Raw genomic sequence first — 17,306 nt, 5'->3', positions numbered from 1 at the left:
TGTGGGGTCTGGTAGTGCACCTCATGATGAAGGCTTTCACACCTGAGCCCTGAAGATGGCACAGAGTCCTTGGAGGTAGGGTTGATCATAAAATGGACTGCACTCCATCCTCCTGAGGGAGCAGGTCACACTGTATGGTGGAAGGTGAACTTGACAGCTCATAAAGCTGGATTTGTTTAGGCGTATTCTTGCTCAAGTCAAAAGGAAAGGCCAAGGATGCCCAAATCCACCCTTGACTGAGATGAGGGGCCCTCCTCGGAGTGACTGAAGCGATCTGTGTGCACTGAGCTGTGCAGAGGAATGTCACTGATTTATAAATGTCAAACAGGCACCGAGCAGCCCACACACAAACCTCAGTGAATTCTTACCTCTGACCCGCTCGGCGGCTCCAGCAGCCACACAGGCTGATTTAGAGCCCCTCACTGTAAGGGCTCTAATGTCTCACACAGGCTACAGCTGATCTGAAAATGTCAAAGGGGACCAAAGGTCAAAATTTCCATCAATTAGGCCCTGGCTTGCTACCTATCACGTAATAGGATTCTCTGGCCAGTTAGCACTGTGAACTCAGGCATTCAGCCCAGCAGTTCCCCTGCAGCCCTGTTCCCCTGCCCCTCTCCTGCACTGGCAAGACCATACGTGCAAAGGGAAGGAGTGTCTTCAGAGCTGCTTTCCTCCAAGAAGAAAAAAGGAGCAGGACAAAGAGATGCTGGACAGGGGTAAGTGCACCATCCGTTACTCCTACAAAGGTATATTTTAGCTTGGAAAGCAGGTGAGGGGAGGGATTTTTTCTGCTTCTTGAGATCTACAATCCAGTTTTTCCTGGAGCTGAATAATGTATTTTTAATGATAAATTTCAGTACAATACATGTGTTCAGCACAGAAGTCGGTGTTCATGGTTTAGGGTTTGCTGAGCATTAAAAAAGATTGAAACACTAGGCCCTGTTGAGCATCCCCAAGCATTTGCAGGGGTATTGACTTCACTTAAAACTGGCAGAACTGTTGCTGGGTTCTGCAGGGCACGTGTGGTAGTATTGTTATTACTGTTGTTGTTCTGCAGGGCATGTGTGTGCACATATTATGGTGATACTGTTGTTGTTCTGCAGGGCATGCGTGTACACGTATTATGGTGGTGGTGGTGTTACTGTTTATGTTTAAAGTTAGTTGTGGGTTGCTCAGCAAGATGGAGCTCTCCTGTGTAAAGCACAGGGTGGGCAGGTGGAAAGAAATGCTGTCCTGATGGCTGTGATGGAAATGACTCATTCTTTGGTCACAAGTCCTCCTGGAGCCACAGTATTCAGCTTTTGGCCAGTGAAAATTTGCCTGAGTGGAAACTCAGTGAATGATGCAGGCACAGATGTATATATGGGGTAGTAGAATTAAACAGGACGTAAATATTGCACGTTGCCATACTGAAGGAGAAAAACAAGTGAAGGATTTTCAGTTGAGGCCATGTTGCTCTACTGAAACCCTCCTTAGTTCAGCAATTCTTAATTTACTGGAAGGAATCACTGGGGACTGGTACATTCCTGTGTCTTGGCTTGGGAACAGGGAAGCTGGGTTCTTGTGTGTATGGTGGGACGAGGAGGAAGGAAAAGTCTAGAGGGAAGTTTTCTGAAGCAGCTGAGTATGGACAAACAGGTGCAAACAGTGGTACAAGGGCAGCAGTGTGTGAAGGCACAGACTGTGGGACAGTGGCCTCTACTACCAGCACTAACTCTAAAGGAATAACCCTGTCTAGCTTGGAATTTGTGTGTAAAACAACAACAAATAAGGAGTGGGGAGTCAAGTAACAGAAAACTAGGGTTAATTCCAGCAGGACTGTATCTGTTAAGATTCACTCTCAGGCAGAGGTGTAATTCTGACAACATCGATTAAAGAGGGCTTTATGGAGAACACATTTCTCAGAGCTTCTCCAACTTTTTTTTCATTGGTCTATTTTGTTATAAAATGCAATCCGCAGGCCCAGTCTTGAAATGGGTAAAGAAATGCATGTGAAGAAAGGCCTGTGCTTTGCTGGGAGTGGCAGGGGCTTGGTGCTGCTCAGGACCAGAGACCTGCTGTGTGCCAGGCTGGTGATACCAGAGCAGAGCATCAGGGATGCAGTGTGATCTGCAGCCTGGCTCGCCAAGCTCCGTTCAGTTGTGCCTGAGGTTTCCAGGTGAGGCTTCACAAACCAAAATGTGCTCAGGGCTTTGTGGTCTGCAGAGAGCCCTCAGTTAAGGGCTGTGACTTTGTGCACGTGCTTGGATGTTTGTTCCTGTTTGCTAGTGGCCGCCTGGTGCTCATATCTGGCACTCCTGTTACTGATGGTATTCCTGGGATCCCCTTGCAGTCTCTTTACAACCCCGACCTTTTCTCTGCCCTCCTTCCCTATGTCCAGGTTCTGGCTGGGCTCCTGTATCCAGCACAACCGTGCTACAGCATCCAGCAGGCTGAATATCCCAGTAGTAAGATCTGTGAACAGTCAGATCAAAATGCACAAAGTGAAGCAGAAGTGAGAGAGAGACTCTGTGGGCAGTGGGTGCCAGAACCCAGACAGCCGCCTTAGTGTGAGCAGCCCAGCTTCTGGATAAAAGCTGGTATCCCTCCTTGAATCCCCGGAGATTCAAGCCTCTCCATGCTTTGATGAGTCCTCTGCCTCCTCTTTTCCTAGCTATTCTCTTAGCTAGATTTGAGTACTTTAGGGATCTGCCGTCCCACAGACATGGCAGAATGTCAGCATCACGTGCTAAATTTCCTTTCACTGCTGCCAGGCTTGAAAGACAAATACAGTGAGGGAAGAAAGAGACAGGATACAAACACCTACATCAGGACTTTTTCTGAAGCAGGCTGGGTGGCAAAATGGGAAGAATGTTAGGAATGTCCATTCTGGTTCACTGTCGAACCTGATCCTGCAGAACACCCACAGCGTAACTAGCCCCAGTAAGAGTGGCTTGGGCCACAGTTGGATGTAACTATGCTCTTTGGTTCCCTCCAAAGAGGTGCAGTCTTTCCTGTCTGCAGTGTTCCTGACAATAATGTTGAAAGGCATCAAAGCAGCAGCATCATTGAGGGAAATGTGACCACAGAGTAGGACCCAGGTACGTCAGGCCAAGATTACCCTTGCCTGGATCCTCGTAGAGTTGTTCATCTAAGCTCGAAATGATCCAAAACAAGGGTGGCATACCGCTGCTCACTCCAGATGATTATACAGAGAGAGGAAGTGCATCCAGACTGCTGGAACTGGATTGCAAATCCAGACATGCCAATAATGATTCGTTTTGCAGGGCAGCATGACAGAGTTTAAATCAAAGGAACCTTTCTGCCTGAAAAACAGAGGCCATTTATGGAGAGATAACATCACCTTCTGAGAGGTCTACTCATGTATTTAGGCAGCCCTCACATCAGAAATCTTTTCAACCAGGACTCTGAGTCTTGGCTGTCTGGTCCAACAAAGGCCACAGCCCAGAAGGGACCAAACTAACATAGATGGTTGCTCCTGAGAGCTTCTCCTAGGAAGTACCTGGTCTCCTTGAGTATCTTCAGGTATGGCTTTGCCAAGTGACTACAAGGGCTTGTAGCTTGTTCGTGTCTCCTGTTAGCACTGTGTCAGTCCTGCACTGTGAGAGCAACCAAAATGCTATGCAGCTCCCTCAAGTCATGGCTGCATCTGCCCTGGCCCTGTTGCCCTCCTGTCGGCGACTTGAAACAAACTGTCTAGCAGGAAATGGTGATGAAAGCCACAAAATCTCCTTTTTGGGGTCAGGAGTGCCTGTTCTTCACAATAAATCAAAGGAAGCAAATTTCCTTTGAATATCCTGGGCTTGACATAATGACAGCGCATCTCCCAGCCAAGACGCTAGACTTTGCAGCTGAAGTAAAGAAGGATGATCTTTGAAGAACATGAATAGGGTTATATGAAAATGTTGCCTTCTCACATCTGACTGCAGTTTGTAGAGTTTGTGCCACAATCAAGGCAAAAAAATACCTGAATGCTGTATCACAGACCTAGCAAAGGGTCTGAAGCCCAGAGCAATCACCATCAAGACTTCCGCTTGCCTTTGAGTAGGGCGCTACATACCAAGTATTCGATTACCTGTGGAGTCCAGTTGGCATTTGCTGATATTGTTACATACTTGAGTCAAAACACAGCTCCCCTCCTCACTGCCCTGGAGAAGGACCTGCCTGTTACCCTGTGAAATTTCCTCTACTTATCTGTCAGGGCTGTAATCTTGGAGGATAATCAGCAGCGAAACCGTTCATAAATCACAGCTAGCAGAAAAGACGCCGATAGGGTCTTAAATTTCAAGCCTGCGAAGCCATCATTTCAACAATGCCAGTCAAAGGGGAGATTAAGAATTCTTTTACATGGAAAAGTTTTTCTTGGAAGAGCAAGCCTCTCTTTGGTTGCCTGTAAATACAGTCATGTGGATTTGATTTTTACATGGCCCTTCTGCCCACTTGCAGGGAAGGCTCTGCAACCCCAATGGGCCTGTTCTCACACCGAACTGGCGTGTGGAGGGACTGCGGTGGGATTCGAGTAAGGTCTCAAAAACAAAGAACTAAAGCTTTGCCCAGTGCTAACAAATGGGCTGCCTGTTTGGGAGGCAGTGGCAGGACCTTCCAGAGAACCAGACCCCTCTTGGCTGAAGTCCACCATGCCTCTGGGTCCAACTGCAGAATGGAATAAGACCAGTGCCTCGTTTTATGGTGCAAGTAATGCATTCAGAGATTATCTGTACTTACACCTCATGGTGTTTAAGGCTGTAAGGGTATTGTGAAGTCTGTTGCCAAAAAGTCAACGCAGGGCTGGATTAGCACTCCACCTGGAGGGTAACTGATCTCTCTCTGATCCAGACTGGGTCTTGTCTTGCTTTGCTCATTTGGACTAAGTGCCATACTTAGGAAGAAAGGAGGGAGAGTGTCTCTGTGTGGTTCTTGCCCTCCTTGCCGTGGATGACGACAAGCAGTGCTCACAGCTTCTATCTTCAGGTTGAGAACAGCAAGTCCCAGACAGGCTCCAGACTCATGGTCATGGCTGTCCCCAAACAGCCCAGCTGGAAATGGACTCTGCCTGTTCAGTGCAACTCAGGGATAACAAACATTTACAGCATGGTTTCTGCTAACACTAATGAGTTCTATTGGAATAATTACTTAGAGTAAGGTCTGACTTAGCCCATTTCCATCCATGGGGCAAAGCAGAAGAGCTAATAATGATGTTACTGGTCAAAGATGAATTCACTTGCTCAGATCTAACCATGTTCAGAATCACTGGTGGACAGCTACAGCTTGCTTAGCAGAAGTCGAGTGGTCAGGCTTCCAAGGGTGCATAGCACTGATGCCACTGAGGTAACTTGAACCACAAAGAGCTTGAAAACTGGAGGGATTTAACTTCTGGTCTGTAGACGATTTAGTGCCAACCTTGCCTGGGGCATTCTCACTTTCTGATAGGTTCATGTAGTTAGAACTGGCTCATTAAATTAAAACCAGCAGATGAGTTAGCTTAGTTAAGCTACCTGAGGTTGTGGAGCATCAAGGAACCCTTTTTATAGTTGAAGAAAAAATATCAAAATCAAATCTCCTTCATGGAAAGCTTTGGGGTTTTGTTTGCAAAGGAAGCACCACCCCTTAATATGAGAAAATATGACTCATAAAGCCTGGTGATGAAATCCTTGGAGTTGGAGGAATGAAAGTCTGAAGAAGAAGAAGGAATGGGAGCAGGAGAAGAAACACCATGTGGGGCAATACAGTCTGCTAAGTCATGTAATGTCCTTTCCTCAAGTTACTCTTCCATTGAGAGTGGAAACTAGGTGGCTTTCTGCTGGTGTGTTTACTCTCCAAAATTTCTAGACAGATCCTATGTTTTCCACTTCTGTTCTTCTAGCCTGGTTAGTTTTGTGGCAAGTGAAAGAAAATACCACAGTGGGAAGGACACTTCTGGTCTAAGTGTGGTTGAAGAAAAACAAGAGCACACCAAAAGCTGCTCTGAACAATGTAAAGCCTCACTGAATAGCTTACAGATGAAATTCTTGATTCAACAAATAGGTGTCATTATAAGGACTCCTACAGCTCATATTCTTGGCTAGCCTGTTATGACAATGTTGTGTCTCTTTGATTTATGACAGATTATTCTCTCCTGTAATGTCTAGCAGTCACTGGCACATTTCTTCTCCAGGTATCCACCCCATTTAGCGCATTCATAAAGCTTGGAAGATCAACTACAGCTCTCAAATTACCCGTTGAGATGTGGCATGATGAAAACAAGGCATGACACAGTGACACATGAGGGACAATGGGGGAGATGGCTTCACTGATCTCTTAGCTCTTATTTCCTACAGCTCTAAATCACATATGACATGAAAGACATTTTTTTGTGCACTATATGGTGATATACCATCTTCTTCCAAGAGCAGCAGCTGTCAACTTGTCACTAGTGGAAGAAAACCAAGAAAAGCAATTCTAGTCAGCTTAAATTCACTGTACAGGAGCTGCATCAGTGCGGAGTCCACAACTGGAAAGGGAAAAACCTGTCAGAACTCACTGTCCTAGGGACATCTTCAAGTTAAAAGTCTTTGGTTTCTATGTCTAAGATAATATCTCACTGTAAACCAGTTGCTTCATGAGCTCAGAGTCCATCCTAATGAAAGAATGGGAGCTGAGAATTGAGTCTTCTTAAGTCTATAGGTGCTGGAACTCAGTAAATTCATTGCTAGAGGTCATTTTGCTGAAAAGTTTTCTTCTTGTTCATCCTGAACAGCAGCTCTTAGCAGATCCCTCACACCCAGCCCTCCCCATGGCTTCCCAGGAATGACCCTGTGCTACTTGGAATCTACTCAGCCTTTTTTGATTTCTGTACTAATCAGAGACAGCCTGACCTCCCTGTACAGAGGGACTGACATTGGTACCTCTCCTCAATGTCTGACCGTGCTGTATCCAGCTGCTGAACAGATGGGTGTGAAATAATACCCCTGGGCATGGGATTCAGGCTAGGACTGGGCTGCTCAGCCAAAGCCCCCTGCATTTACCTAATTGCCATCAAGGTTTTAGCATTCATAGATGACCAAGCATGGTCACTTGTCCCCTGACAACTGGGCTGAGGCCACTGGAGTCGTTAGCTAAATTACCTTGAAGTGATTTAAAGCACTAAAACCCAGACCCCATGATGCACACAGGTCCCATTTCCTTTTGTATTTCTTTAATAGAAAAGTAACAGGAAAAGCAATTACTGGCCATATGAAATGTCAGTTCATACAGTATTTCCTACAAGACTTCAAGCAACTCCTTGTTAAAGCAGATAAGTTAATCTATCTTTTGGTTCAGGTCACAGTAGGTTTTCAGCTTTAAATCACTGTGGCACAGTAACTAATGGCATTTGCCATAGAAACGATGTTGGAAAAACAAGGAATCTGGGTAATTATTAGGTGTATGTTTCCGGTGAAAACAACCCACGTGAAGACAGTGTCAGTGAAAAGGGTGATTGATCATCTGGATTCTGCTCCCTTGTGTTTTCCTGTGCACTTTCTCTGCACTGTGGTATTTGCTGTCAGGCAGTTGTTGTAATGAAGTCTGGTAGTGGGCTTTTCAGCCTGAGGAGCTCTGGTGCTGTCAGGAGAGGCTCAGCAGGGCTTTGTACCCATGGAGGCTGAAGCTGCACAGCAAGAGGAGCATGGCCCCTTCAGGCATTCAGCTTTCAGAAAGACCAAGGTAAGAGCTTTACCAGAGTTGGGGTTTTTCCACTTTGAATTCAAGGTAAAATGCTGTATGTTCCAGTCTTGACTCAGAGCTCATTAAACTCAATGCAAAGACTCTTGTTGACTTTAATGAGCAGTGGTTTGAAGCCTAAAGCTACTGCATGATCAAAACTCACACTGAACTGTAAGTATGGAGGTGTTTTGTTTGCATTGCAGATACAGTATTTGGCTATAAGGCAGGGATGCTTGGGATTGTTTTCTCTGCCTCTTTCAGGTGCCCAATAGTTTTACTAGATTGTTTATAATTACAGTTTTGTTTCTTAGGTTAAAGAAATTGGCCAGACTCCATCTCGATGTAAAACAGAAGCAACCGAATGCTACTGAAGTTAGTGAGTGAAATTTGGCTTCTCTTACAATATGTGTAGTTTTGTTCAGCTGTTGGCCACTGGTGTGAGAGAGCTTGTTCTCATGGTACATCTGGTCCACCACATGCCACAGCACCATGCGAAGAGTTCTGACACTGAACCTGCAACACAGATTTCACAGTAGGAAGGGCAAGTCCCTGAAGAAATGGGAAGCAAAAAAAATCAATGTGCAATAGAAAAAAAATGTGCAATACACACAGAGATATTTTATTCCAAGCCTGCTCAGGAAAAAAAAAAAAACAGGGACAAAAGCAAAGCTTGGAGCTCAGAACTTCCCACTGAGTGGTATCGTTCTGAACAGCCTTTGGAAAGGTGTGTCACTTGTTCTCTAGACTGCCACAACACCCTGGGATGCTGTAAAAATAGCTGGCAGTGCCTGACTGACAGGCAGGAGACGTGTGACCCTAAATTATGATGTTTTCCTTTTCATGATGAAATGAATGCTGCCTTAGACAGGGGCTGGAATACATCTGTTTGCGGTGGGAGTGCCATTTTAGGCCCGTTTCTTTTGAAACCGGGGTTGGAATTGCCAGGGATCAGCAGAGCTATGGGCTCACAAAGAGGGCACTGTCTGTGAGGAATCTTTACATAAGCCCTGCACAACCAAGGCAACAGGAGTTTGCACAGCTGCTGCTGGAAGCAAACATGTACTTTCAGCTGACCTGGGCTGATGACTTCGGGTGTTAAATCTGACGCTTTCCAGATGTACAAACCTCTCCTGCCACAGTCCCCAAACATTCAGTCCCCAGGTAAAAAGGAAAATAATAACAATAATAATAGCAATAATAAAAGGGCACTGTAAATACCACACTGTAGGATATATTCCAGAGCTGACATTTACACGTCGCATGGTCCAGTTCGAAGGTGAGTGGCTTTACCCTCTCCTAAAAGGTGTGTTTTGAACCACATTTGATTCACAGTTAATTAGTGCTGCATCTACCTTCCACCTCCCCTCTGGTCGAGCACCTTCTTCAGAAAAGGTGGATAAATATCTAAAGCTCTTCCTACCTGCTGGGAATTGGCAAATATCTCTGTGAGCATAAGACCCCCAGGGAATAGCCCTCAATTTGTGCTGGGGCTCAGGACTATTCACAGGACAAAGGCATCCTGCCAAATAGTGAACAAATTAAGTTTCATGCCTCATGAAACAGAAACCTTGCACATCAAGGGACAGACTTACAGGGATGGGATGCTTGTGAAGTGGTGTCACTGGAAGAGTGACAAGCAAGGGGCTGGCTGCTCCCTCACACCATGTCCTGTCTTCATCTGTGCTGCTGCAGGTTACAAGCTCTGCTGCAGAAGTCGCTGATGACTGCACAGCAGCTTCTGGGATGACATTGTTCACTTGGTTCTCAGAAGGAAATGGAACCTCATCTTTGCTCCAGACCCAGCATAAATTGTTTTCTTCCTTAGACTGGTTATTTTTAACAATTCCCTCCGCCACGCACCCCTGGAGGCCTTGGATGCTGAGATGTTCTTAGGGAGGCTGAGGAAGAGCGTGGGGTGCCTGAAGAAGATTGTTTGGTTTATTCCATTTTATTTAGGTGTGGTATTTATAAAGGCTCCAAAATTGGCAGCAAGAGAAAGGCAAATACTCTTCTGAACTGGAGACCGCCCTAACGCAGCCAGCTGCAGCCCAGCCTCTCCTCATGCACCCCGCCAGTTCTCTCAAGCATGACCTGGTTTGAGGACCACCTTCAGTGAGATCAAAAGGTGATTTTCTCCCAATGCTTGCTCCACATGCCACTTTCACACTGCCTGTCAACTGGGTGGAATGAATTATGGCCTCCCTTAGTTGAACCATGAATAACTCCAGGGAAGATAACAGTGCAATGAAAGTCAAATTAGATCTGAGAGAGCCTACAAAGCCCCAGAGATGCGTTCTTGCCATGGTGAGCATCCTGGGAAGTGGCTACTCAAAACTATCTCTTACCAGCTGGCAATTCTTTAATTTCTCCATCCTGGAGGATTGCCTGTTATACTGGGAAAGGATCCTGGACATTCAAGGCAGACAGCTGCTGAAAGAGGATGGATGTTTGTTGCTCATTTCTGCAGGGCTTTTCAGCTACAGAGCAGCAAGCTTCTCACATGCCCTTTTTTCCTCACCTTTCTTGCTTTCTTACTAATTCCAGTGTTGTGAAAGGGAGGTTTGCTCCCTTTAAACCTTTGTTTCTCTCTCTGGCTGTGAAGAAACACTGATGTTTCCATGTTTTTCATGGAATAATATTTCAAAACATCTTGGTTTGCAGAGAGGAATATGTTTTACTCTGACTTTTTTTGATCACAAGTAAATGTTTTGTCATGCTCCAAACTGACAAGCTTCAGTTTAGTCAGTTCAGTTAACCCCAAAATCTTTGCTTTAATTCCATTCAACCGTGAACATCAGCCTTGAATTGCATTTCCTCCTGGAAGCTCTCATCCAGCAACTTAATACCCATTTTTTTCAGGGTATGATGCTGTTATCATGTCTCACAGACCTTCGAGTCCATTCTGCATCATCGCAGATGGCAGATGTAGTCCTCCAGGAAACAGCCTGCAGGAAAGATGAGCCATCTAAACCACAACCCCAGTGAGGCAGTGTCCTTATAGAGAAATGAGGGTTTAATGCTTTATTGAACACATTCAAACCAAAACAGTTTTCTGATTCTGTTCCAACTGGCCCTGAAGAAAATAGCTGCTTCTTGACTTCTTAATTGAAAAAAAGAATACAAGTGTGGTTTTATTTCTTTATTGGGAAAGAGGGCTCAAAATCAGGATGTTTTCCTCCCTGAAAATTTCAGTTTTGTGAAAACTGCCTCTTTACTGGGCAGCCTTCCCAAAGGGAATCCCCAGCCAGCCCCAGTGCTAATATCAGTGCACACTCTTTGGAGCTGGTCCAAAGGTCATTCACGCCATTAGACATTTTTATCGTGGACTTGAATAAACTTTGGACCTGGCTCTTTTGGCAGGAGCATACACAGTCTGGAAACCTAAAAATAAACCCTGATTTGGAGCCATCCACAGCTTTTCAGCAACCATGATGGTACACAGGTATGAGCTTGTCAGAGAGAAGATGATGAGGTGATTTGGCCACCTCTGTGGCCAGACTATCTTTAGCTGTTTGTTGAAGTAAACACAGGGGAAGCTCAATGTTAAGGGCTCTTGATGAAGAATTTCCCTGCAAAGTATCAACTCCAGAAGGTTCAGATGGAAGATGTTGTCTCAAGAGATGATCTGGTTTTCTCTTCAAGAAATTTTGCAGCAGTAACAGCTTCTGGAATATGTAACACTGTCGTCCTCGGTCCTAGGAAACGGAGAGTTCCCTCCCTGATGCAGTTTGTCTGCAACAGTAGTTTTGGGGCCCAGCAAAAGGTGCTGTCCCAGAACAGAAGAACTGGTCGAACCTCAGAATTTGCACTTTATTTGTATCCTGTCCACGTTCTGGGAGGCTCACAGGAAGCAAGAGTGAGAAGAAACCCCTTGGTCACAATGAATCCTTATCTTCTCATTTACCCTGCCCTTTGCTATGCACTTGAAGAGATCGCTCTGCAAATACTGACAGCAGAGCTCATGCTGTAATTGCCATGCCTAAAGCCTTTCACCTGGAGCCTGCTCCAGCTCTCTGCAAGGACCCAAGTCAAAGCTCTGTGCAGAGAAAGCAAAGTGTTTCCAGCATCTCAGCTTTATTGCCATAAGAGTTCAATTGTGTCTGTTCCTGCTTGCTGGCTGATGAATCACTGGCCAAACGCAAGTCACTGGTCACTTGCTGCTGCTGAGGTTGGAGGAGTGGCCCCATTTTCCACAACACTGTTTAGATTCAAAACAAGCAATAATTCTCATTTGCACAATGTATTTTTAGTGCTGTAGATAGAGTAGCTATAGTCAAATTTATGCTAATTTTCATGGTCTAATGCATGTTTGACTTAACTGGGAAAAATAGGTGTGCAGAAAATTACAGGGATTTTGGCTTTATGGGCCCTGCTTAGCATCAGTCACTGTGGGATTGCTCTTCTTAAAAGACAATTGCAATGAAGAAGGAGCGCACTGAGCATGGGATCTAGGAGGATACAGTGAAGAATAGGTGGGTGTACCACATCAGGATATGAAGGCAGAGGGAGAGAGACAAGGTGATGAGAAGAGATGGAGAAAGTTGGAGGCTCTTGTTCAGGTGGCGGTGGGCTTGCTTGTGCCGACAGATTGTGGTGGATGCCGTTCCTGACTCATTGATCCTGCTGGAGCAATGTTGTTGGCTGCGGTCAAGCCACCACCAGGCAGTCCATCCAAAGGGCTCCATCTTCAGGTAGTTGGTCCATTACCTTCCTACACATCTTCTTCCATCCATCTGGATACCAGACATTTTGTTTTCTACCTGCAACAGGAAAGACTTTGCCTTATCCATGAGGTTCATTGCAGCCACTCTTTTCTGTGGGTCCTTCATCAACCGGTTGCTGTGATTGTCCTCATTCCCAAGACAACTCTCAGAGCTGCAGCAGTCTCTGTTTAAGGGTGTTAAGTTGTGGCAGTAATAATGCTGGTCCTGGTGAGAATACAAATGTGTAGTTTGTTGATCCTGGACTGCAAAGCAGTACTACTGCCTGGCAGCTACACTGCAGGAGCTGGCAGAGAGACCTATTTCCAGCACACTGCTCTGAAAGGGGAAAGGGTGTTTTGATATTTTTTCTTTCCCTCCCTCTGCTTCAAGTGAGATCCTGCCAGGAAGCTTTGGAGAGAAGCTCTGGTGCTCGTCTGTGCCTCCCAAGCTGAGTACGAAGGCTGGCCTCTTTAGCCAGGAGTTGGACACCCAGCAAACTTTGGGGTGTCACTGTGGGTTGAAGGTGAGACAATCCCCCAGCAGTTGGGGTGGAGAAGGAGAAGAAACGGGGTCCTTCCAGTGTGTGTTTTTGAGGTTCACCTCCTGCCAGAAGTGAGGGTCGCTTCTAATCATCCATTGGACAAACAGGCTAATTCTGAAGTAGGAGCCAGAGTGTCAGATGCTCATGTTGTCACACGTGGCAGGGAACATCACACACTGGTACCCCATCACTGAGGAACTGGAGCATGTGCTTGGCTGCATCAGGACCTCTGCTGAGTTGTCCTGTGGCTTACTGTGAATTACCCCTGCTGAAGGGCATCAGGGACATATTCAGAGCTCATGGCATGTCTGCCTCCTCTCTGCATTGTCCAGGGATGTGAAGTAACTCATACAGATACCTCAAGAGAGAAAGCTGCAGATTTCTGCTCTTTACCACTAATATTTCCTGAACCTACAGTGTTCAACCCAGGTCCTCTAAATCAGCGACAGGTAACGTGCAGTCATTCTAAGGCTGCATTTTGCATCTGCCTCAGTGGGACTGTCCTATCTGATGGGGGAGGCAGAAGCTGTGGAGAAATGGGGCTTATGAGGTGTGTCTGTCACTGGTGCTTTACCTTGCAAACCCTTTTTGGGAGCAGCATGTTGTCCTATGCACAATCATGTGTTCAGTGCAGAGAGCAGTTAAATGTGTGTGTTTGGGGCCACCTTTTCATTGAAGCCTGGTCTCGTTTCAGTCTCTCCTCCTGAATAGTAGGTGTTCAGAGGAATGAGCTAAATATGAGTGAAAATGCACCAGGGGGCTTCGCTGGGGCTATTCACCAGCAGAACAACTGTGCCAGCAAATTAGGGAGAAAACAAATACCACCTGATCTGTTCCTGCCCAAGGGCAACATTCATTTCTGCATCCTGTTTGCTCTGTATAACACACACACATGTTACCCTGTGCAACCAGATACAGAAGTGCTGCGGAGCCTTTGTGGCCCCTGGGAGGCCTGGCACTATCTTTGCTTGGGATGTAAGGGAAATATTTAGATCCATGGGGCTCACTGTGAATTATGCATTGCTCCATGGCAGAGCTTTCTGATTTAGGTCAGTTTAGGATATGGCAAATGCAGAGCATAGAATGGCCATCATGAAGATGCTCCTGTGTTTCTCTGGAATGTTTAAATTATCTGGGAGCAGCTGAATCATTCATATTGGGGGAATAATGGAGAGGGGATGCTCCTGTGGCTGTAACTGTTTAACCCTCCAGGTCTCCATAGGGGAGCAAAGCATCAATCCAGTGTAGTTAAGGTGACACCACTTCCTATCTGCCCAGGGCACTCTCATGGTCTATGAATTTTAGGCAATTCTTTCATTAATTTACTCTTTACAGCAATAACATCTCTGACGTGGTTCTAGAGTGTCCTTCACAGCTTGTATCAGATTTACCTGTCAGCGCTCTTGTGAAGATGGAAAAGCCTTCACTCCTTATAGCAACAGCATGGCTTTGGTTTGGAACTAGGTTGGGATGTCAGTTTGCCTGCCCATCAGAGTTTGCACAAAATATAGCCAGAACACATCACCCGTCCCAAGGTACAGCACCTCAGGGTGAAAGACAGCAGCAATTTCATCATTCCCTTAGTGATAGAAGCTGAAACTTCCGAGGGAGATCTGCTTTTGCAAAAGTTGATTGCCCTGTTTGAAAATGGTCTTGAGAGAGAGAGAGGTTAATGCCCAGGGATTGTACAGGCACAACCTTTGTTTTCCATTTGCTTTGATGTCTCAATTAGCAGATCTCAGAGCAAGGACCAGGGGGAGCAATTTCTTGGCTGTTTCCAGCTTTTTTCTGGGGGGGGAAATGGTTTATTTATTAGAATAGGCAGGTCACAATTTAACTGAGATTGTTAAAGGAATTCAGAGCCTATGGGATTTCTGACAAGGTGATGAAAGAGGAACTCCGATAGTTACCCAATAAGCTTCTTTTTCCAAGAACATAAAGTTAAAAAAAAACCCACCTAAATTTAAAAATGAGGATTTTTTGGTTTTATGAATGGGTTCTTGTGGTGTGCAGGCTGCTAACACTATCAACATTGTTTCTGGGGAACTCCAGGCATCTAATCAATCTTCATTCTGAAAGAAAATGTTCCAAATTATAAGAAAACCACATGGCTTCTCCTGTTTGCAGGGAAAAACCTGACCTGACCCCATCTGTGCTCCAGAATGGCTGAGTCCCCATCTTAGGACTAATTCCAGCAAGAGCTGTGATCCGTTTTCATTGTCCTGGCACTCAGAAGGCGGCACTTTGTGTAAGGAGGCACCTTTCCTTTGGAAAAGAGAGAGTTGTTCCAGGGAACATGTGGAGGGAAAGATGGGGATGGGATCATTACAATGCACATCCAGGCCATTCCCAGGCTGTTCAGATCCTTTAGCACGTAGAGGTCAGGGCAGATGCGTTCCTGATCTTCACCTGGTTGTAGTTAAAGCACTATTTGCCTTGACTACACCCATTTACTCCATCCTCTGAGAACTTATGTGATGGGGGCAGAGTTTAGAGCCTGTTGGGTCAGGACAGTATCAGCCACTGTTTGAGACACCTCTTGCCTGCCTCCAAGGCCAAGTTCGTTGCCCATGGAGGCTGTAACCAGCAGCACAGCTGCAGCACAGCTGGAGGCTACCCCTCAGCATACTGCAATGCCCGAGCAAGCCCAGACCACACAACGTTAGCAGCTCTCCTGTGAGCCCTGGGGCCTGCTCAGGCAGGCAGTCTGCTGCCCAGAAAGCCTTGCTAAGGGAAGGAGACAGATCAGCCTGGAGGCTGTATCCAAGGCCATTCCTCAACCCTCTGTGTAACAGCAGGGGACAGCACTGAAGAGTTTTGTGGGGAGCACCTTAGGGTCATTCTGGTATTTTCTAGTTGCACAAGGGGACAACTGGAAATGAGTTGTCCAGCATCAGCCATCAAGGCAGAGCCACAGCTTTCCCAGACCAGCACTACAGTCCTGCCTTTCTAATGACCCGTTTGAGCTTGTTTTCCATGGAGACTCCTTGCTGCCAGAGTCATCCCCACAGGTTCCATTCCTCTGTCAGATGCTGGCACGCTGTCTGCTCCTGCTTGAACACTGGTCTGTGGGAGGCCGGCCCTTGCTGGTTGCTTCCATAAGGTATGTTACAATCCCTCTTTAAATTGCAGAGGGCTTGGGAGCAGTCATCTTCAGACAACATTTCTTCCAACACTTAGAGGGCAATTGCTTTAATTTGGCTTTTACACACACACACATCATGCCATAGATATGGCAGATGTAAAATAAAGACATGTATATATATTAAAATGCAAGTTCACAAGGCAAAGGCAAATTTTCCTTTGAAGGAAAGGGACTTCTGCTGAAAAGATGTTACCCTTTGAAGACTAGTAGCTTGTCTCATAAATTACCCTTCTGTTTCCTCGAGATCTTGTGGAGAAGTATGGGGCATCCTGGTCACTAGTTTCAAAGCCCAGTTCAAACCAAAGCAAACTGCAACAAGTCATCTCTGGAAAGCAACTGAACTGTGAATAGCTCTGGAGATCAAAAGAGAAAAGCTGCAGACAAGACAAATGAGTAGGCTATTTAGAAATAGGCTGCACTGACAGGGCTTGCATCTAGTTTTCCAAATCCAGGAAGCATAGGGGAGGATTTTAGGTCCCAGACCTTGACTTACGAGGATGCAGAGGAGTGTGTAAAGAAAATGAAAGGCAACATGATGTAGCGAAGCACCAGGCTGGGATCTCTCAGGTGGTTGGACTAGCTGGTCACTGGAACTGCTGTACTGGCTTTTATTGCCCAGAAAGTTTGTCTACCAGCATTCATATGCCCAAACTGAGTTCTTAATATATTTAGTGGTGCATAGAGGCTGAAATGTCTCTCAAGGGGCCATCTCTCTCATCAGCTACAAAACCAGCTTCTGCCAAGGCAGTTATCAGAATGCTGTGCTGAAAGCAACATGGTCTAGGTGAGGGGTGGAGAAATACTTTACTACATCCTGATGCCCCTCTGGCCTTGGACCAGGTTTACACTACTTTGACAATCAGCTTTATTTTATTCCTGGATATCATGACAGGCCTTGGCATTTGATGTACTTCACAGCAACCCTCAGAACTTATGGGGCAGAGGTAGGTCAGGGAGATGTTGAAGGTATTCTGGTTTGGGTGCCTACAGAAGCAGTGCATCTGTCCCCTCATGACTGTTCCTGAGCCATGTGAGCAAGTGGCTTGTCCTAGGTCAGAGCTGGGGCAGGGTAAGGCCTCGATTCTGGTTCTTTCCTTCCCACCCTGCAGGCTATGCAAAAACCACTATAATTTTATTTATCCGGGAACCCAAGACTGGTCTGACAGCCCAACTGATTCCCTGAATTGGGAAAAAAATGCATATTTTGAACGCTTTCCATGGAACACACATGCGT

This window comes from Strigops habroptila, chromosome 11 (genome assembly GCF_004027225.2).
Source record: "Strigops habroptila isolate Jane chromosome 11, bStrHab1.2.pri, whole genome shotgun sequence".
NCBI lineage: Eukaryota > Metazoa > Chordata > Aves > Psittaciformes > Psittacidae > Strigops > Strigops habroptila.
Note: the sequence above shows the minus strand (reverse complement) of the source record.